At 45.3% G+C, this 22886-nt stretch overlaps 1 protein-coding gene across 14 annotated transcripts in view; it reads right to left on the bottom strand.

Moving 5' to 3' along the window:
* The window catches only part of ZFAT (zinc finger and AT-hook domain containing), a 481085-nt gene that overhangs the window by 386622 nt on the left and 71577 nt on the right, over positions 1–22886 (bottom strand). For 7 of the 14 annotated variants that reach the window (XR_003793519.1, XM_029222687.1, XM_029222675.1 and 4 more), the window contains 6 exons: positions 16344–16449; positions 13452–13502; positions 11897–12073; positions 7679–10662; positions 3653–3701; positions 2148–2509 (listed from right to left, as the gene is read on the bottom strand). The exons of 1 other annotated variant lie outside the window; for it this stretch is intronic. The gene's annotated coding sequence lies outside the window, so the exon portion shown is untranslated. Of the gene's footprint in view, positions 1–651; positions 715–2147; positions 2510–3652; positions 3702–7678; positions 10663–11896; positions 12074–13451; positions 13503–16343; positions 16450–22886 lie in introns of those variants that run through there. 6 more of the 14 variants (XM_029222678.1, XM_029222681.1, XM_029222683.1 and 3 more) reach the window with 5 other exon arrangements.

The following is a 22886-nucleotide window of genomic DNA, read 5'->3' as shown; positions in this document are numbered from 1 at the left end:
AGTAGCCCCCTGCACTGCAACCAGAGAAAGCCTGAGCGCAGCAACAAAGACCCAACGCAGCCAAAAATAAATAAATAAATTGATTTTTTTTTTTAAAAAAGGAAAAGTTAATATGTGTAATGACAAAGCTAGTTATAACTCACAGAAAGGCTAAAAGCAGTGTGTTTTAGTAAGTAGGTAAGTTCGGCATAATAGGGGAATCTGTTCCTTACTTGAAGTTCGGTATATCTGTTTATGAAATGGTATATCTATATAAGTTGAGAAGAGCAGATAAGTTTACTGTGAGTCAAATATTTCCAGAAAGAGTAGGAACTGTACCCAAACCAGGAAGGGCAGGTCAAGACCAGTGGTCTCCTAAATAACCAAGTAGAAAGAGCGTTCATAATTGGTGTTGCAAGTTAATGGATTGGCCAGATGTCCTAGGAGAATGGCTGATAGATTAAACTGCTCTATGGCCCTGCTAATTATAATGAATGCTAATGAGGCATAATGAAGTTAATTGTAAACTGAGGCCAAACATCATGTACCCAAAATTCAACAGACATAGAAGTGAAGATTGCAAGAACTTGCTAAGTCCTGTTGCCTTAGCAGTTGAACCTGATCTGAGAGAGGGCATCCCAACCAGCAAATGCCTGCTGCCATCTGATTCACCTTGAAGGATTCAGTGTTCCCACTAAGAATCCATCAATCATTGATCCAGAGGCTGTGATTTCCATGCACCTGGGAAGGAGATAATCTTTCTCTTTTGGGTCTGATATTACAATCCTGGAAAAGTACAAAAATATGTTTTATATAGCTAACAAAGAAATTGGTCAAATCCATAGTTCTGATTTTTACAAATAAGCTTAAGTATGGGTACAGTAAAAACTTTTGTGTTAAGGTGTTAGAAGCATTCAAGAGAAGTTATATTAGACTGAAAGTTGTAGTGAAACAGGATAATCTGACTAAGTGTGTAAATGTTTAACGACATTTGATTCATAAGGTTTTAAGTTTATCAGTTGCATTTAAATAGTTTGCAAAAAAAAGTGAATAGATTTATAAGTATAATAAATATTCTGTAAACCAACCGCAAGCAATAGTAACTGGGCAATGTAAACAAAAAGTGGTGGGGAGGGGTGGCCTTGGATCCCAGCAACAAGGAGGATAAAACAGGAGGACTGGGCTTCCCTGGTGGCGCAGTGGTTGAGAATCCGCCTGCCAGTGCAGGGGACACGAGTTCAATCCCTGGTTCTGGAAGATCCCACATGCTGCAGAGCAACTAAGCCCCGTGCGCTACAACTACTAAGCCTGCGCTCTAGAGCCCATGAGCCACAACTACTGAGGCTGTGTGCTGCAACTATTGAAGCCTGCGTGCCTAGAGCCCGTGCTCTGCAACAGGAGAAGCCACCGCAGTAAGAAGCCTGCGCACCACGACAAAGAGTAGCCCCCGCTCATCACAACTAGAGAAAGCCCATGCAAAGACCCAACACAGCCAAAAATAAATAAATAAAATACATAAATTTATTTTAAAAAAAAACAAAAACAGGAGGACTACCAGAGCCTAGCAGGGTGCCAGGCCCATCTGGAGACCCAATAAACAGTTATTAAAGGAAGGGAGAGTGTGGAAGGATGGAGGATGGATCAAGGGATGAACGTTGGGGTGAACCTGTGTGTTCCGGTTGAGTGAGGACTGGGACTCTGCTGAGCTTGGCTGGGACCCCTTAGCTGGGGCAGCTCTGCTCCATGTGGCTTCCACCTTCCTCCTGGGACAGCGAGTTAGCCTACGTATGTCCTTTTCATGGTGATGGCAGAAGCCAAAAAGGGCAAGTGGAAATGTCAAGTGCTTTTTCAAGTCTCTTCTACCATCCCACTGACCAAAGCAAGTTACATGGCCAAATTCAGAATCAACAATAAAGGAAATATACTCAGCTTTTTGGTAAGAGAAGATAAATTCCCAGGACAAAGGGTGTTACCACAGGGTAGAGTGAAGAATTGGGACCGTTAGTAAAATCTACCATTCGTTCCATCATGAGCCCACAAGAAAATACTCATAAAGTGTACCCAAGAATTTACTTTCTAAACAACCAGCTGACCACATGCTTGGCCGAAAAGAAATGAGAAGATTCTGTCATTCAAGGTTTGGTATAAAAGGGGGATATCATTTTTACCTTAAGCTTCGATGTAAGATGGATTTGAGTTCAAGTTTGATTCTGCCATTTGTTGGCTGTGTGACCTTGGACAAGTTATGCTCACTCCATGGCGAACGTCCATTCTTCTGGCCTGCCTTCTCCCAGTGACAGCATCCAGCTTTCCTCTGGGAACTTCCTTGCCCTCATGGAGTAATTTTTTGTATGTCATTATTATTGACACTATAGTTGACACTAGTGAGCTCTGTGACCCTGAGACATCCATTCCTGAGCCCATCAGTAAAACTGGGGGAGAGTCAGATTAGGTAGCTCCCCGCGCTGGGATCTCATCAGCTCACCATTCCAACACCAGTTAGCCAAGCTGCCAGGCCTCCAATTCTGACCTGCAAGTGAAGGTTTCCTTGCAAACATGAAGCGCTATGATTGTACTTGTATTTAAAAAGATCGTGATTATGAGCAATGCCTGTAAAACTAGACAGCCCGAGTTTGTAATCCTGGTTTCATCCTTACAAACTGGGCAAGTTCTAAAGCTTTCAGTGTCTCAGTTTCCCCATTCATAAAACAAGGGTGATCTTATTCACTGCATGGGCTTAAATTGTGAGGCTTAAATGAATTAACACATGACAGCTAGGTTTTCTTTTTAAAAATTCAAAGCTGTGTTCCTATTAGACTGTGGAATTTAATATCTTGCAAACCTAATTAGTATTTTCATTTTCTCTGTCCTGCCTTCACATTTTGACAGTGTTTGGGTCAGTTAAATTAGGCTGGTCTTGGACTTCCCTGGTGGTGCCGTGGTTAAGAATCCGCCTGCCAATGCAGGGGACACAGGTTTGAGCCCTGGTCCGGGAAGATCCCACGTGATGCGGAGCAACTAAGCCTATGCGCCACAACTACTGAGCCCACGGGCCACAACTATAAAGCCCATGCACCTAGAGCCCATGCTCTGCAACAAGAGAAGCCACCGCAATGAGAAGCCCACGCACCGCAACGAAGAGCAGCCTCCTCTCGCCACAACGAGAGAAAGCCTGCATGCAGCAACGAAGACCCAACACAGCCAAAAATAAATAAGCTGATTTTTTAAAAATTAGGCTGGTCTCTGCAAAATTCAAATATCAGAGGGGGCTGACATCCAGACTTGCTGACCTATCCTTCCGTCCTTACACACCACTGACACTTATGTCAAAAAGAAAGCAGAGAGCAGTCTGGCCTGGGAGTCATTTGCTGCAAACGAATAAATCCTGAGAAGGTTGAAGGTGAAACCTGCATTCCCCCGATGCCTCAGTCTACCGTCCTCCAGTGACCAGGCTCAGGCAAGCACCAACTCCTCCCTCCCCCAGTCACCCTCCAGCCTCTGGTGAAGTTAATCAGTGCCGACATCTCCCCTGATCTCGCCTTCTTAAGGTGCACTTGGCACACTTACAGCCTCCCATGGACGATACGGGGTCCCCCCGGCACACAATCCACGTTCCCCTCCTGCTTCCTGCTGGAGCCGTGTGTGTGACAGGAGAAACCCAGATCAGTCTTACCACCATGAGCTCCTTCTGCCACAACTGGAACATCCTTGGCTCTCAGAAACTATGTCAGAAGGAAGAGAAATGGAATGAATAAATGTCTCCATTTGCTACTGTCAGCAGATAAACATTAACAGGAACATTTAGGGGAGGGTGGCCCCTGTTTAGAAATGTATAGGGGCATCTCTGCAAGGGTTCCCAAGTTAAGGTTTAGCACAGAATGTTGGAGTTAAAATGACTTTAAAGATCTTTGAATCAAACCTCCTTATTTTACAGATGGGTAAACTGAGGTCCAGAGATGCTAAGCCTGTTGTTCACCAGGCAACCAGGATGGTGAGGGCACGCAAACCATATTTTCCAAGTGACTTTAAAGAAGCTGGAAGTGTTTAGTGTTCTTTCCCTGGGAGAAGACAGCATTCAGTGGGGACACACGTGTTGATCTTTAAATATCCAAAAGGTGATCCAATGAAGAAGAGCTTCTTAAGAAAACAAAATGTCCAAAGATGAAACAGTTGCCCCCTAGATGCAGTGAGTGCTCTAACCCTGGAGGTGCCCAACCACAAACTGAGAAATAACTTATAGAAAGAGGAGAAGCATCAAAATGGGAGCAGGGAAAATGGCTAAAATGATAAGGGCAGGAAATACCAGTGCAGAGAGCGTATGGGGCAAGTGGAGCTCCGGACACTGCTCACGGGAGAGGTAACGGCACAACCACTTTGGAAAACTGATGGACGGTTTCTGATAAGGTTAAACTCACCTCTGCCCTATGATCTAACAAATTCACTCCCAGGAACAGACGCAACACAAGTGCACACGCATGTTTCACCAAAAGACATTTAAGAGATGTTCTTAGCACATTACTCTTAATAGCCCCAACTCGGAAACTACACAACTGCTCATTAACAGTGAAATGAATAAATAAATGTTAGTATATTCACACAATGGAATACTATATAGAAGTCCCAGAGCTTTCTCTATAAAGGGCCAGATAGTATCTCCAGCTTTGTGGACCTTATGGTCTTCTCAGCTTTTGTCTCTGTAGTGCAGTGCAGAATGCAGCCATAGACATGTACAGAACTTAATTGGCATGGCTATGTTTAAAAAAACAAAAACAAAAAACAAAAAACCCCACAACTTTATTTATGAAAACAGATGGAAGGTTGAATTTGGCCTGCCAGCCATAGAATGCCAACCCTATAATACAGTAATAAAAATGGACAATCTATAGCCACACCCAACAATATGGATGAATCTCACAAACACAGTGTTGAGCAAAAGAAACCAGACCCAAGAGCACGTACTGCATGATTCCATTTATATAAGGTACAAACACAGGCAGAGCTACAATTGAGGGTGTCAGAGGTCAGGATGGTAGTCATGCTCTTGCAGGGTGAGCGACTAGAAGGGGGAGCGAGAAGGTTCTGGGGATGCTATTTCCCATCTGGGCCCTCAGTATATAGTGTGTTCAGTTTTTGAAAATTCATCAAGGTGCAGAGTTATGATATGTATATTTTCCTTCTTTCTTTCTTTTCTCTTTTTCTTTTTGTGACGCCACACAGCTTGTGGGATCTCAGTTCCCTGACCAGGGATTGAACCTGGGCCACGGCAGTGAAGGCATCCAATCTCAACCACTAGACCACCAGAGAACTCCCTGATATGTGTACTTTCTGAGTGTATATAAAAAGATGTTCCATTAAAAAAAGGTCTTCCCCGAATTAGAAAAGATACGTGTTAAAAAAACCCAAAAACACATGCACCCTAATGTTCACAGAAGCATTACTTACAATTGCCAAGATATGGAAGCAACCTAAGTGCCCATCAACAGATGAATGGGTACTTCCCTGGTGGCACAGTGGATAAGAATCCACCTGCCAATGCAGGGGACATGGGTTCAATGCCTGGTCTGGGAAGATCCCACGTGCCGCGGAGCAACTAAGCCTGCGCGCCACAACTACTGAAGCCCAAGTGCCTAGAGCCCGTGCTCTGCAACAAGAGAAGCCACCGCAATGAGAAGCCCGCACACCACAACGAAGGGTAGGCCCCGCTCGCCACAACTAGAGAAAGCCTGCAAGCAGCAACGAAGACCCAACGCAGCCAAAATAAATTAAAAAATAAAAATAAAAATAAATAAATAAATGGATGCATGTAGTTAAAAAAAGAAAAACAGATGAATGAATAAAGAAGATGTGGTGTAAATATACAATGGAATATTACTCAGCCATTAAAAAGAATGAAATAATGCCAGTTTCAGCAACATGGGTAGAGCTAGAGATCGTCATACGGAGTTAAGTCAGTCAGACAGAGAAAGACAAATATCACTTATATGCAGAATCTAAAAAAAAAATTGATACAAATGAACATATTTACAAAACGGAAACAGACTCATAGACTTAAAGAATGAACTTATAGTTACAGGGGTGGGGGGAAGGGTGGGGGGGAGGGATAGATTGGGAGTGTGAGATTGACATGTGCACACTGCTGTATTTGAAATGGATAACCAACCAGGACCTACTGTAGAGCACAGGGAACTCTGCTCAGTATTACGTAACCACCTAAATGGGAAAAGAATTTGAAAAAGAATAGATACATGTATATGTATAACTGAATCACTTTGCTGCACACCTGAAATTAACAAAACATTGTTAACCAACTATACTCCAATAGAAAATAAAAAGTTAAAAAAGATGTGAGATATATATATATACATACATACACACAACAGAATACTACTCAGCCATAAAAAAGAATGAAATTTTGCCATTTGCAGCAACATAGATGGACTTGGGTATTATGCTAAGTGAAATAAGTCAGAGAAAGACAAGTACTGTATGATATCACTTCCGTGTGGAATCTAAAAAATACAACAAACTAGTGAATATAACAAAAAAGAAGCTGACTCACAGATATAGAGAACTAGTGGTTACCAATGGGGAGAGGGAGGGGGGCAGGGGCAATATAGCGGTAGGGGAGTAAGAGGTACAAACTATTGATGTTAGGCATAAAATAAGCTACAAGGATATATTGTACAACATGGGGGATATAGGCAATATTTTACAATAATTATAAATGGAGGATAACCTTTAAAAATTGTGAATCACTATATTGTACACCTATAACATATAATATTGTACAGCAACTATACTTCAATTTTTAAAAAGCGTTTTCAATTTTTAAAAAGTTAAAAAATAAATAGGAGCAGGGCAGCTGTTGGCTTGTGGTCTCCGATTTGTGACTAATTCCTAGACACAAAGTTGGACGATAACAAAGCTGGAACTAAAACCCAGGTCTCTAGCTCCCAGTAAGGAGCAGACAAGGAACTGATGCTCAGTGAACATTTCTGTGTGTAAGCCACATGCAGCATTCAATCTTCTTAATAGCTCTCAGAGAAGGCATTATGTGCTCATTTGTGCAGATGAGAAAACTGGGGCCCAGAGTGGGTATGGATTTAGCTAGTTAGCGGCAGCAGAAATGTCATCTGAACCCAGGACTGTCTGATTCCAGCCCCATGTTCTTAAGCTGCTCCACAAGTTTTAAATGCAAACATGGTTTTTCTTATATGAATGCTGCATGAGCATAAAAACAAGCTGTGAACCTCATGTTAAGAAATATTATCCAGGTATCACTGGCTTTGGCTGCCGGCAGCCAGAGCTGCTAAATCTTACTGGGGGATGGCTCTGCCGGATGCTTCTGGGCAAACCCTGGCCACGGGCACAGCCGGGAGGGAGAACATAGGGCCTCCACGGGCATTTTCACTGTGCTTTCTCTCTCTGAATCAAGTGGGGTGGGTGGGAGTGGGGGAGAAAGAGGATGGAGTGAGAACCAGGTGGGATTCTGGGTGAGGCAGGCACACTGAAGGTGGAGGGGCTCATCCCAAGCTGAGCGAGCTTGAACCCGAAAGCAGAAGCAAAACTGGAAACTGGAAGCCATGCTTCCTTCAGGAACCATTTCTCCCTCACATTTGCCTCCATTTCTGAGATGACCCTCTCCCTCTCCCCCATCCCCCACCTCCAATACGGGTTGTAAAAAGCGAGAGAAACGTACCTCCTCATCCAACCAAGAGAGGTGTAGGATGAAGGTCTACCTTTCAGTATTTTGTGACTATTTCAATTTATTTTCAGTAGTTAAAAATCGGGAGTTACGTGGAGGAAACTTAAATGCATATTTCCAAAGTGAAAGAGGCCTGTCTGAACAGGCTACATACTGTACAGTTCCAAAGATATGAACATTCTGGAAAAGAATAGAGACAGTGAAAAGATCAGTGGTGGCCAGGGGTTGCTGGGAGGGTAAGTGAAGAGGGATGAATAGGTGGAGCACAGAAAAGTTTTAGGGCAACGAAATGACTCTGGTTGATACTGTGTTGGCAGATACACGTCATTATACATTTGTCTAAATCAATAGAATGTACAACGCAAAGAATGAATGTAAACTATGGCCTTTAGTTAGTAATGATGTATCAATATTGGTTCATCAATTGTAACCGGTGTACCACACTAAGGCAAGATGCTAATAATAACTGGAATAATAATAACTGGAGAAACTGGAATGGGGCTGGGGGAGGGAGTATATGGGAACTCCCTGTACTTTCCATGCCTTTTTTTCTGTAACCTAAAACTTCTCTAAAAAATAGTCTATTAATTTTTTTTTTTAAGTCAGGTGAGTTCATGGGAAAATCTAGATTTCTGGCTTCAATGGAAAAATGTGGTCTGTGAACACAGAGCCGGCTGCATTCCTTAGTCTGCCAGAGTCTAGCAACAATCAATCCCGTGGAAGAAGCACAGCTTTTCCTCTGGGGTTCCCTCTATTAGGACACCCCAATTTTGTCAAAGCCAAAACAAGCCAGTGTCACTCTTTTATGTTGTCCATCTGGACTTTGGGGTCATTGGAGTTTGGGATGCCAAGACTAAGACCAGTAATTTAGTGCAATAGGTTTCAAACTGGCTTCCTCAGAGACCTTCCTGCCTCCAGGGGTATTGGGTTCGGGGAGGAGAGGGGGAAGTGTGCGGGCTCTGGCCCCCTCACTGCTGCTTCTCCTTTATCTGCTGGACCTGTTGGACTTACTGTATAGGATGTACTCCAAAAAAGTGGTCTGTGGCTAAATATACGTGCAAACACTGGGCTAACCCAATGCCTAGGGTTTTGAGGCTCCAAATGGCAGTGTCCGGCTGAAGGTGATTGCTCAGGGGGGAGGTGGTGTTACGTCTCTTGTCTCTCTTAAGTTCCCTCTATCAGACCCCTCAATTTCCATTTATGTCTCGTCACTAACAGTTCATCATGGTGTCACCCATTTCTGATGTGACTGGTTTTGAGGGCTGTTTCCTGCTGATGGAACATCCCTTCCCGTCTGTGCAGGACTGCCTCGTTTCCTGCACCAGCTTCGTCCTCCTGCCACACCGCTCCTCCCAGACCCTCTCAATTCAGGGTTAAGGCCCAGAGATTTTATTAAAAGAAAACGAAAGCATGTAGGCCTGATAAACATTAGATCTGTGAGATGCACTAGGAAAATGAGACCTCTGCACGAAAACGAACTTTCAATGTGCTCGCTCTTGGGAAGTCCCTGGCGGCCCAGTGGTTACAACATGGTACTTTTACTGCAGGGGGTCCGGGTTCAATTCCCTGGTCAGGGAACTAAGATCCCACAAGCCACGGTGCAGCCAAATAAAACAAAACCAAACCAAACAAAACCAAGCGCTTGCTCTTGTTACAGAGTGTGGGGAAGGCAGATGGAGTCCCACAGCACCTTCCTGCTCCAGGAGGCCCTTCGGGGGCTCTGCTGTAAGCTGCTCTTGGGGTCCAGGCTCCAGGTTCAGAGCCTCTGGCCTGCCAGGTGCACCGTCTGTGTCCCCTTTGAGCTGCTCATGTATCACACTGCTCCCTCCACTTCAGGCTGCTCTTATATACCCTCGTGACTTGTCTTTACTTTTAGGAAAGAAGTTTTCATGAACTTGCTGCCTCTCCAGTGTGTCTGTCTCCTACACGTGTCCTGTATCATACTGCTCACTTTCTTTTCATAGGTTGACCATATATATATCACTCAGTCATAGCATCCCCAAAACTTTTCTTTTTCTTTTTTGGCCACGCTGCCGGGTTTGCAGGATCTTATCTCCCCGACCAGGGATCGAACCTGGGCCCCAGCAGTGGAAACTCAGAGTCCTAACCGCTGGACCGCCAGGGAAGTCCGACCAGAAATGTTTATAAAGTAACTGTTATGCGCCAGACGCTTGGAAGAAGCTGGTCTTTGTCCTCAGGAAGCTCATCCTCTTGATGGAGAAGACAATCATGTGAAAAAATAACTGCTGTAGGAGTCCCACACTTACCGCGTAGTAAGCACAGGAAAGAGAGGGGTGGGTGTGGGGCGAGCAGAGCGCAGGAGGGAGCAGCTAAACCCACCGCCAGAACTAGGGCAACAGCTCAGAGGTGAAACCTGAGCCAGTCTCAAAGAGCAAGTGGGTACTTGACCGGAGGGGCGGGGCATCGCCCACAGAGGGCATGCCTGGGCAAAGGTGTAAAGAACATCACCATGTGTTTCAGGAAAGGCTGGTGCCTCTGGGGGCCAGCATGCAGCGACTGCCTGGGCAGAGAGGAAGGAGCTGAGCATCCGAGGAAGAGCTGAGCTGGGGCAGCGGCAGAGAGGAAGGAGCTGAGCATCCGAGGAAGAGCCGAGCTGGGGCAGCGGCTTAGTCTGAGGGCATTAGGGATGGTGGGAGGGAAGCCGAAACTTAATCCCCTTATCAGATCAGCACAGCCCGGTCCTGCCTCTGCTCTGTCCTTCTCACCGTGTCAGCGGCTTGCCACAGGGGCGGTGAGCCACACCTGCCGCTTGTCGTGTGCTGGAGCGAGCTGGTAGAAGTAAAGTCACGTGGGTACGAGTGTGTGCTTGTCACCTGTTCCTCCTCTATGATTTATTAGGGTCAGCTGTCCAATTTGTGCTTCTTCATATATCAACTTCATCGTCATCTTCCAATGTCCGGACTGGAAAACAGGAGTTTTTATCTGGGTCCATGGCTTTGGGGGAATGTATCAACATCCTGAAATTATGTACAAGATTGTGTTAGCATGGGCATTTTTCCCAGGGAAAGGTTCCCAAGCTTTTATCAGAGCGTTAAACGAGACCCTTTTTTCTGAGGCCCTTTTCATTGGAGGAAAAGGCAAACAAAACCTCCCAAGAGCCGTGGATGCTTTTTCCCAAGAACATAAGTACAGGAGGAGCAGCGTTGAGATCAGCACTGAAGTTGGACAGTGGGCGTAGCTGATCCTAAGTCCAGTCAAATAAATACGTACTTCAAAAACCACTTTGCTTACTAAAATTCAGAATAAAACGTGATCTTTGACAATGCTGGACTATCTAGTGTAACCACTATAATAGCAGTTCTAATTGGCCTTTTCGTATGTATTTGTGTGTGTTTTCATATTTTATTACCTTCTTACTTATTGAGGGATTTCCTCTCATACCTAGTCTGCAAATGAAACACTGAGGGAGCAGCGCAGCCTGAGGGCGTGGGGTTTGTTCGTTCCTTTGCTATAAAATAAGATCAATAAATCCCTCATGAGGGCTGTGATAGAGATTAAGTGCACGTCATGCCATTACTGGTAAAGTAAAGCTGACCTCATGATCCCAAGAGGGTGAAACATGATTTTCACTGGTTCCAGGGTTGCACAAAATAGGAGTCAGAATTTTTAAAAAGTAAAAATAACGACAACAACAAAAATGTCAAATGATATTGAATGCCGACTGTAAGTCCATCCCTGATTTATGCACTTTATAACCATCTCAGGAGGCAAGGCATCAGATCCAAGGAGGTGGGCAGAGACAGATAAGGCCCAGCCTCCAGTTTTAGTCGGAAACCGAGAGACTCAGGCAGCTGAGAAGCAGACTGAGAAGCAGGGACCAGGGCTCAGCTGACCCCAGATGTTAGAAGTGACATTCATTAACAGCGTCATGAGGGTGAGAGTGAAGACCACGGCCACAGAACCCCAGTTATTAGAATGGGAACATGGTAGGTAGGGAGAGAAGAATGGATGCGGGTTGAGAATTTAAAATGATCACACCCCGGCCACCTACTGCAGGTGGCCTTGCTGGTATGTCCTTTCCAGCACTGGGTCCATTTTCATGAATTATACACTGACGCTCATGACCACTATCCATGTGCAAAGGCAGACACATTCACACATCAGAAGGTTTGGGGATCACAAACAAACATTTCAGGGCAGGACATGGGGGCCCTGCCTGCTGTATGAGAGTTCAGTTTCAACAGTCGATACCTTTGTTTTACAAACTTTGCTGCAAGTGGACTCGAGTGATTATTTGAGAGTGATGGCTTTTCCACTGCTCCATAGAGCTGGATTGGCCTGGGCTGGCCTCCAGGTCCCCTGAAACCCTCCAACACCAGCAGTTCTGCCCACATTGACCTCTATACTGAGGCTCCCTGTAAGATATCACTTGGAAAAAAAAAAAAAAGGTTTTGCTGTTAGAACAACTTTTTCTTTTAATTTGAAAACATAGTTCTAGGGCTTCCCTGGTGGCACAGTGGTTAAGAATCCGCCTGCCAATGCAGGGGACACGGGTTTGAGCCCTGGTCCAGGAAGATCCCACATGCCGTGGAGCAACTAAGCCCATGCGCCACAACTACTGAGCCTGCGCTCTAGAGCCCACGAGCCACAACTACTGAAGCCTGCGCGCCTAGAGCCCGTGCTCTGCAACAAGAGAAGCCGCCGCAATGAGAAGCCTGCGGACCGCAACGAAGAGTAGCCACCGCTCGCCGCAACTAGAGAAAACCCACGCTCAGCAACGAAGACCCAATGCAGCCAAAAATAAATAAATTAATTTAAAAAAAAAAACCACCTTTTAAAAATATATAAATAAGTAAATAAAATAAAAACACAGTGCTATTGATCTTTCCATAATATTATTCTGTGAAGATCAGTGGAACGGGGCACTGAAAGCAATGACGCTCATAGTAAGCCGGTCAAAAGCAGCGGCTTTTTAAGCCCAATAGGGACAACTCTTCAGACTTAAGCCAGGGCTCTGTGTGTTCAGTCTTCAGGGATCAACAAAGTTAAACAGATACAAAATGCTGGGGCGCGGGAGGTGTCAAAGACTGTGTCTACAAAGTAATGAGTCCTTAAGGAATAGCTCCCTTTCTGACACGTGGTTTTTAGTGCTCATCATCTAGGTTCTCTATGCACATGCAAGTTGGGGCTGCCCAGCTGCGGCAGGGGTGGAGGTGGGGTAAATCTGAGCAGGATAGTGAGGGGCTGAGGCTGATTAATTCATTTTAGTTTCCAGTCAGAATGGGTCTGGGGTCGGACATGCATACCGAGGGTGATGGGTGGTGGATACAGGAGGGGTCTGACACTGCTGCACCCAGAGCCCCCATCTCTCAACTCCTAGGCTAGTAATTGCCTACAAGAGCAGTGAGTTTCCTGCCTGCTTACTTTGTATGTATTTATTTTATTTTTATTATTATTATTATTTTTTGGTCACGCCACGCGGCATGTGGAATCTTAGTTCCCCAACCAGGGATCGAACCCGCACCCGCTGCATTGGAAGTGCCGAGTCTTAACCACTGGACCGGACCGCCAGGGAAGTCCTCAGCCTGCTTACTTGGTATCCCACCAATTAGTCAAGCAAAGAATGCAGTTCCCTCAAGATAAAAGAGCAAAACAAAACAAAACAAAACACACACACACAACCATTTTTGGGCAAGGAAATCGCTCTGCATTGTGTTGCTGTTCAGGTCTCTTGGTAGAACTGTTATGGTAAACACCTGGCGCCCCACTTCATTGATTCCCATGACAGACCGAGGCCGAGCCTCACCTTGTCATGGTCTTCGTTCCTCCAGTCTAGTGTTGCTTGCATCTCAGTTTCCTATCAACACAGAGAACTAAATAATTTCATGAGCATCAACAAAGAAAACAAACAGGTAGGACTCAAATTTCCCTAAATGACTCCATCCAGCCTTCCTCCCCAAGGTCCCCACGCTGTTGAAATCAGGCAGCTCTAAATCCAAATGCTGAGCTGTCATCCTCAAAAGCTGTTTGGCCTTAGGCAAGCCCAAACCTTCTGAGTTTCTGTCTCCTTATCTATAAAATGAGATTAATAATGGTTATCTTGGGAGGAGCTGGTGAGGATTAGCTTTTAATTTGATCATTAATCCATTCATGCAATCCAAATATTTGAACACCAGCTCTGAGCTGGAGATGAAGTGCTGAGCAAAACCAGACATTGTCCCTTCTTCTCAGGGAATTTAGACTCTAAAAGGGGAAGCTGTCCTGCCCACAGATGATGCCAATAAATAGTGTCCACTTTCAAGCTGGAATAATTGCCAAGAGGAAAGTAGCACAGTTTCCAGGTGAGGGAGTGTAAGAGGGCTCACTCAGGTGTGGAGGGTGAAGGTGGCAAGGGTGCAGAGCAAGAAGTCTTCCCTCAGGGGGCTTCCCTGGTGGCGCAGTGGTTGAGAGTCCGCCTGCCGATGCAAGGGACGCGGGTTCGTGCCCCGGTCTGGGAAGATCCTACATGCCGCGGAGCGGCTGGGCCCGTGAGCCATGGCCGCTGAGCCTGCGCGTCCGGAGCCTGTGCTCCTCAACGGGAGAGGCCACAACAGTGAGAGGCCCGCGTACCGCAAAAAAAAAAAAAAAAAGTCTTCCCTCAGGAAGACACCAGAGCTGATCAACGGGAAGGGTTACAGGTAATTAGGCAGAAGCAAGGGAACTGCTTTCCAGGCAGAGGGAACAGCATGTGCAAAGTCCCCAGGATGGGGACAGCAAGACATTGGTTGAGGAATTCCCAGAAGCCAGTGTGGCAGGAGAGCAGAGCGATGGAGAGAGTGGTAGGGCCAGGCACAGGGCCTGCACTCAAAAGCAAGCTTCACAAGTCCTTCCAGGGTCAGAAAGAGAAAACCAAATATCGTATATTAATGCATAGATGTCAAACCTAGAAAAATGGTACAGATGAACCAGTTTGTAGGACAGAAATAGAGACACAGATGTGGAGAACAAATGTAGGGACACCAAGGGGGGAAAGTGGCAGCAGGGGGGTGGTGGTGCGATGAATTGGGAGATTGGGATTGACGTGTATACACTGATATGTATAAAATAGATAACTAATAAGAACCTGCTGTATAAAAAAATAAACAAAATAAAATTCAAAACAAAACAAAACAAAGAAGTCCTTGCAGGAAAAAAGTCAACAGGCACAGCTGAGCCTGCTAAGAGTCACCGACATCAAAAACACCTTCAGGAGATACAGGGTGGGTATGACTCCAGGGGACAGTTCCCGGTGAGCTTGAGGGAGATAGGGCTGAAGCCACTCTCCTTCCCTTCCTTTTATATTGTGAAGTCCATTGGGGGCCATCCTGAACGGCCTCAAGATGGACAACTCCATAGACCTTGGCCGGGTTTGCAACCTGTAAATATCTCAAGAATTTTCTTGTTACCTGAAAACTGGGTTCGCCTCTTGGTGGGTGTCGAGCCAAAAGACACAACCAAGCCAAAGAGTAGGAGAAGGAAGGATTTATCACTTGCAGCAAGTGAGGACAATATCGGGGGAACTTTCCGAAAGCACTGTCTCTCCAAACAGCTGTATTGGGGAAGTTTTAAGCTTCATGCATGTTCATGCATGTTCATGTACATGCATGTTCATGAAGGAGCTTGGGCTGTCAACAGAGTCAGAGCTTTAGTTGACTAAACTCAGGAGGGTCAGAAAAGGTCAACATCATCACCTCTTAGGTTCCAGTTGATCTGGGGTTGGGTGCTTCAGGCTAATCTTTACCATACCATTGAAACAGATTGGGAGTCTTCACAACTGATACATTATCTTTTTTTTTTTTTTTGCATTACGCAGGCCTCTCACTGCTGTGAGAGCACAGACTCCGGACGCGCGCAGGCTCAGCGGCCATGGCTCACGGGCCCAGCCGCTCCGCGGCAAGTGGGATCTTCCCGGACCAGGGCACGAACCCGCGTCCCCTGCATCGGCAGGCAGACTCTCAACCACTGCGCCACCAGGGAAGCCCCCTCCCCCCCTCCCCCCGCCCCCCGCCCCCCGCCCCGGATACATTATCTTTGCTGTTGTTACTTCTCTTGCCTGGTAACAGTTTGTTCCTGCATTCTTTTGTTCCCTTAAGATCATGAATTACTGAGACCTGTTCCAGGGCAAGCACTGTGGCCAGGCTTAGATCACAAAATGGCTTAGGTGAAAAATGGCTTCTCTTCTGTCAAGAAAGCCATGCCTGCTTCCAAAAAAAAAAAAAAAAGGTATCAAGTATGTACAGATTGGGAGTCAAAAGTGTGTGTAGGTGTGTGCATGTTAGGGTAGCATGGGGGTAAGGAATGGAGATGAAAATCCTAGGTAGCTGTAATCAGACAAAGAACCAGGATTTGGAATCGGGAGATCTGAGTCTGCCACTGGTTAGCTACATAACCTTGTGCAGGTCACAGCACTGTCAGAGCCTCGGTCTCTTCATCCATAAAATGAGGATAAGAGCAATCCCACCCTGGGGTGTTGTGAGGGTCAGAGTTATGCATTCCTCATCTTCTGGGTACTAAAGACCACACCCTACGATGAGGTTCAGAGATCGAGGGAACAGCCTCTGCCTTAGAGGAGCTCACAGTCTAGGTCCTAGACTCCATGAAAGAAACAAGGAAATAGATAATTCCAAACAATGCGATGGGCACGGAGCAAAAGGAAAACGCAGGCATGATGGCACTGCACCTGGAGGCTCCACGCGTAGCACAGGCTGCTGACTCCGTCCTTGTCCAGCTGTTCCAGCCTGAGCTCCCTGCCTGTTCTTGCCTGGAAGCTCTCTGCACACTGGAGCCTGTGGGCAGGAAGTGAGGAAGGATTACCACCAGCAGCTCTCAACCTGTGCATGGCAGCTCTGCATTAACACCAAACCCCGTGCCCTGAGTGGACTGACTTCGAGGTGAGTGTCCCCCGATTTCTCAGAACTTCCCCGAGCAGGACCAAGGCCAGTTGCCCCCATGATGACTTGCTTTTCATGCCCCCTCTTAGTGACTCCTTCCCTGCCTCATTTCATTTTCCCAATCTTTTAACAATTCTTTCTGGGGTCATTACCTAGTAATCTCCTAGCACTCAAATCCTTGTCTGGGGGCCTGTTTCCCTGGAAACCCACTGGAAGGGGGGTGAGACAGAGTCTCTGGAATGAAGGCTCTGACCTGAGCTCGCTGGGCTCTGAAGGTAAACACAGTTGACCACCCCTAACCCCCAGGCACGGGTAAGGCATCCAAATTAGCATCACTATTAAAAGAAGAAATTGACCAAAGCCAGGTCGTTGAACCAAGGCACGTCCATGAACAATGTGTTACGGGTCCAATGACAGGAAGTGAGTCTACACCAAGAAATTAAACAAAACAAACCTTTATACAGATAGTTTGAGAAGCCCAAGCTTAGAATGCCCCGTTCCCTTCTTAGCCATGTCTTTTTGTTTGTTTCTTGTGTCCATAAGCTAAACAACGGTACTTTGTCCCAAGTCTTTCCCAGGATAGGTCAATGCAGAGAAAAAATAAAGCACAAGGGCCCCTTGCATGGAATTTAGCCTCAGGCCTCCGGAACCATGGGATGCTCTGGCCTTAGGAAGGACCCTCTCTGGCCCCCAGCTTTCCAAGGGCTCCAGCTCACGTGCTACCCCTCGGGAGGGCTGGGAGCCGCATCAGCACAGCCTGTTAATCACCCCTTGGCAGAGCCAAGCAAGCAGCTCTGGGAAGCCAATTAGTGGAACAATGTCTAGAAGACTGACTGCAAGGGTTGATGGCACCTTATCTACCAGAGCCAACCTGTTAGCATGGCTTTGAAGATGTTTCTCAGAACAGGGTGGAAAATTATTAACCTCGAATTGCAACCTTTCTCCACCCCTCTCCAACTACAGTATCCAACGCAGCCGGGGCCTTACACACAGTAGGTGCTCTGGAAAGTTTATAAATACATAAGAGAAAAATATGTTATGTTTCTATTTTTTTTCTTTTGATTTCCATCTTAGTTGAAGACCTTCTCTCCGATACAAAGAAGCAAATTTCAGATATGTAGTTGGATGAGTGGGTCAGCACCTTATTTCATTCAAGTTGCAGCCCAGTTGTGTTTTTTTTTGAGGAATTAAAAACAACTGTACTGTCTTACAAATCAAGTCTTCACAAGAACAGAAATGTGGCTCTAGAAACAATTTAGAGCCCACCTATCCCTTTACCAATCCCAAATTCTCCCCCATCGTCTCAAAAGGCTTGCAGATATTGTAAAAGACCTGGGCTTAGGGAACAAAAGTCCTTCTTGGTGGGAGGCTTCTCCATCTATATTGACTCCTTCCCGTCAGAATTCAAACCAATTCTTGCTCCCCACACAGTCCCTCACTGTCCTCCTCCTCCTGTCTCTCCCCACCCTGCACAAAGTTCTTTTTTTTAAAATTTTTAAAAAAGATTTAATTTTTTAATTTTTGGCTGCATTGGGTCTTCGTTGCTGCACACGGGCTTTCTCTAGTTGCGGCGAGCGGTGGCTACTCTTTGTGTTGCGGTGCACGGGCTTCTCATTGCGGTGGCTTCTCTTGTTGTGGAGCACGGGCTCTAGACACGTGGGCTTCAGTAGTTGTGACACACGGGCTTAGTTGCTCCGCTGCATGTGGGATCTTCCTGGACCGGGGCTCGAACCCATGTCCCCTGCATCAGCAGGCAGATTCTTATCCACTGCGCCACCAGGGAAGCCCCAGACAAAGTTCTTGAAAGAATGATGCTCCATCCTTACTCCATACTGTATTTACCCGTCACATCACCTCGCTCTGGCTCCTGCCCCAATACTCCTCTGAAAGTGCTCTGGCCAAGATCTCTGACAACCTCGTCAACCTTAGGTTGAGTAAAGCCCTTCTCAGGTCTGCACCGTACCTGCCTCTCCGCCGTGTTTAGTTCTTCTGATCCTCCCTTTTTCTCTCCTCCCTTCCTTGGCTCTTGTGACATCACGCCCTCACCATTGCCTTCCTGCCCCTGCACGGCTCCACTTCAGTTGGCTTTGCCAGCCTGCTCTTTTCTGGCTGTTTCTTAAATGTAAGCGTAGGTGTTTTCCAGGATTCTTTCCCACATCTTCCGTTCTCACCATTCACAATCTTTCTGGCAATGGAGACATCCACTGCAGATTCATTACCATCCATATGCAGGTGCCTCCTAAAGCCATATTCAGTCTGGACCTCTCTTCTTAGCTCTGGACCCAGAAGCTTCCAGATCTAGACTGGTAGGGAGGTACGTGGGTCTAGACCTCTGAGCCTGCTTCTCCTCCTTGGCCTCCGCAGGACAGTGAAGATAATAGAACCCACTTATCTACTTCTTTCTACTCACCAAGCACCTGGGGAGCTATATCTCCACGAGGCCCTGCCAAAATTTACACTTCCCTTCTCTTCTGAGCAGAGAAGGACACTGATTTTTTTACTGCAATGCCACAGAAAATGCAGGCTCTCAAGAGAAAATGACAGGGATGGCCAAATGGGTTTCTCACTCCTGCACACACTTTGCATTGCATGTAGTTATTGCAAAACATATTACCGCATATTTAGAGACTTAAAGCTGTACACATCTATTATCTCACACTTTCTGTGGGTCAGAAGTCTGGACACGGGTTAACTGGGTTCTCTGGTCAGGGTCTCACCAGACTAGAATCAAGGTGTCATCTGGGCTGGGGTCCCACCTGAGGTTCGGGGTCTTACACTAAGCTCACTGGTTGTTGACAGGAGTCATCCCCTTGTGATTGTGTGGTTGAGACCCCCATTTTCTTGCTGGCTGTTGGCTGGGGCCCACTCTCAGCTCCTTGTCATGTTGCTCCCTCTCTAGGCCGGCTCATGTGGCAGACTAATTCTTCAAAGCCAGCAGGAGAATCTTTTGTACTTTAAATCTCTTCCTTATGAAGTGCCAGGTCCCTTTAAAGGGCTCACCTGATTTGGTCAGACTCACTCAGGATAAACTTCCTTTGGAGTAACTCAAAGACAGCTGGTTTGGGACCTTCATTGTATCCACCAAACCTCTTTCTCATTTTACCTAATAACCAAAATGAAACCCATCCTATTCACACTCCAGGGAAGGGGACTCTGCAAGGATATACCCCAGGGGTCAAGAGTCTTGAGCCACTTTGGGATTCTGCCTAGCACATCTCCCTATTTTAATTCCTCCATGACATGCAATACCAAGTCATGTCCGGGTGTCACCTGCATTGCTCTTGTACTGTGCTGCGAGGGGTTGTGCAATGTGCCAAGCTTGCCTGGCTGTGGAGATGGATGAAGAAAGATTCTGCCCTGAGTCTACAGCTGAGCAAATATTCCAGCAAGGAGAGGGTCGAGGTAAGTGTGAAAGATGGCTTTGAACCTATTACTGTCTCAGGACAGAAATGGCAAAAATGGGGGCTGATGAAAACATGAAATCACAACTTTTTTTGCCTAATTTGGATAGTAAAAGTGCCAAGTACTCCCAATTTTTATAGAAAAATTCACCATAGGCAAACGTGATTTCTAGGCAAAGGAGATTTTATCAGGGGATAAAAATCTTTCTGCCTTGCAGGTTTGAGGATCTGAAGTAATTCCACTGAAGTAATTTCCACAAGGGTTATCAATAAGAGCATTGTCTTATTTAATCATCAAAAAATTCTGATTTATATAGAAAATGGATATACAACAAGGTCCTACTGTATAGCACAGGGACCTATATTCAATATTCGGTGATGAAACATAATGGAAAAGAATATTAAAAAATAATGTGTATATATTTTATATATATATATATATATATATACACACACACACACATATATATATCACTTTGCTGTGCAACAGAAACTAACACAACATTGTAAATCAACTACATTTCAATTAAAAAAAAAGTCCCGGAGCTTCCCTGGTGGCGCAGTGGTTGAGAGTCCGCCTGCCGATGCAGGGGATGCGGGTTTGTGCCCCGGTCCGGGAAGATCCCACATGCCTCGGAGCGGCTGGGCCCGTGAGCCGTGGCCACTGAGCCTGTGCGTCTGGAGCCTGTGCTCCGCAACGGGAGAGGCCGCAACAGTGAGCGGCCTGCGTACCACAAAAAAAAAAAAAGTCCTGTGAGATGAGTATGTTACTATTCCCATTTTATAAATAAGGAAACCAAAGCTCAGAGAGGTTAAGTAACTTGCTCAAAGTCACAGAGCTATTAAGTATAGAAAGATAGGATTGATGGCAGGTCTGTATGGTTCCAAAGCCCTTGCCAGTTACCATTCGTGAGGTATTATCCCTCGTTCTTACCTCAGTCCCTGTGCATGTGCTCTTCTGGATCCCTTGTGTCCAATACTTCATAGGGATGCCCCTTCCATGTTGCATTGGCCCAAACTGTAGAAATTATTTCTTAATTTGAAATCTATCATTCTATGAAATTTCTCTGAATTCTACCCTTTGCAGCACGTGGGAAAAGCAACCAACCAACCAATGAAAAGAACTTCCTCCTTCTGATAGCCATCCAAATATTTAAAGACGGCTCCCAGGTTCCCTCTAAGGTGAAATATTCTCAGGTCTTCTCACATGGCTTGATTTCCAGATCATCCATAATCCCACTTGTCCTCTGCTCATTTCTTGGTTTCTCATTTCCCCCTCAAAATGAGACACTCCAGATTGAAGAGTATTTCTGCTCTAATGAGTCTAGAACACTGTGAGAACATCACCCACTTGATGTGGACACTATGCTGGTATTAATACAGCCTATAATCACGTTAGCTTTGCATGTGGCCACATCACATTGTTGGCTCAAATGTAGACTGTACTTGGCTAAAACTTTGGGTCTTTTCCAACTACACTGATGTCAAGTCAGATTGTCTCAATGCTGACCTTGTGTTGCTGAACTTTTTCTAACCTACTGTTTTTCAATAGTTTCAGTCCTCTTTTGGAACATGTTTAAATCCTTCTACGTGTGAGTCTGCAGTGCAAGGTATAAACTCTTCGTCCAGTTCTGGGTCACATGTACAGTTGATAAGTACGTTTTCTTCCTCTTAATCCAGATATTTATCAAGTGTTATATGGGCAGGCTGAAGCATTGAGTTCTTTGAGGTTGGCAAGACAATTTTAGTAACCTGACAGCTTTTAAAAAACATTAACTGCTTAATGGAACCAGCACCCATGCCTTGTGAACTCTGAGATATGGTATGTCTGTGACATTCTCTTTATCCATGAACCTAGTAACTCTCTTAAAAATGGAAATAAGACTAATGAGAAAAAATTTCCCTAGAAAAACCATGCTGATTTTTAATCATTACTAATGATCACAAACCATCTGCTAACATTCATAGCCTACTGCTTTTAGAGGATTGATGCTATTATAATTTGTTCCTGGAGTATACCTTCTTCACTTTTCTAAAGATCATTAGACTGTTTGGAAACCTTGTTTAAGCATTCTTTCTGAAATTTCATTCATGTAAATAATTGGCTTATATGAATATTTTTTCCTAATAGATTTTCTAAAAAATTCAACACTTCTCCAAAAAACCAAATCGGCAAAGTCCTAACAAGGTTTCCGACTACTATTATTTATAACACACATACCTCCAAAAGAAAGCTAAGTATACCAAGCTTGTGAAATACAGTTATGGAACTTAGAACTGTGAAGAACCAAATCAGGTAAATCACAGCCTCCAGGTCAGCAGGGATGGAATCTAGGCCACTCGTTTTACTACTTATTTTGAGGTAATCTTTTCTGCACTCTTTCTGGGGCCCTGGAATTTTGTGGTTTTAATCCCTTTTTTATCATAATGAGGCATCATCATTATATTAAGCTCTGAGTGAACCAAAGGAAACGTGAATTAGTCTGAAGCACTTCTGGTCTCTGGTGCTGGTTGAAAGCCGCTTGAGCTTCAGTCTGGATGAAGTCCAGAATTAGTGAAAGGTGGATGACAATGATCAAAGCTTATTTCTGATAATGGATATGCCTGGTGTGTTTGGATAGTTAAATTTGTCCATTTTACTATAATATCATATTTCATTGCATCTTAAAAATATCTGGGATTTGAGGTAGTTTTTTAAAAGCACTTTGAAGTTTAAAATACATTATGTACACAAAGCATAAAATGTACATATAGAGTTGAGTAAATTATTGTAAAGTGAACACCCATGCAATCACCCCTGGGCCAAGAAACAGACTCTTCTGTACCCCTGGAGTGCCCTCTATATTCTACTGATGACCGTGTTCTTGCTGTGTCCTCACATGACAGAGAGAGAGAGAGAGAGAGAGAGAGAGAGAGAGAGAGAGAGAGAGA

The sequence above is a fragment of the Monodon monoceros genome, unplaced genomic scaffold, assembly GCF_005190385.1.
Source record: "Monodon monoceros isolate NGI ecotype Baffin Bay Population unplaced genomic scaffold, NGI_Narwhal_1 Super_Scaffold_14, whole genome shotgun sequence".
NCBI classification, from domain to species: domain Eukaryota; kingdom Metazoa; phylum Chordata; class Mammalia; order Artiodactyla; family Monodontidae; genus Monodon; species Monodon monoceros.
This window is presented reverse-complemented; position numbering and strand designations above follow the sequence as displayed.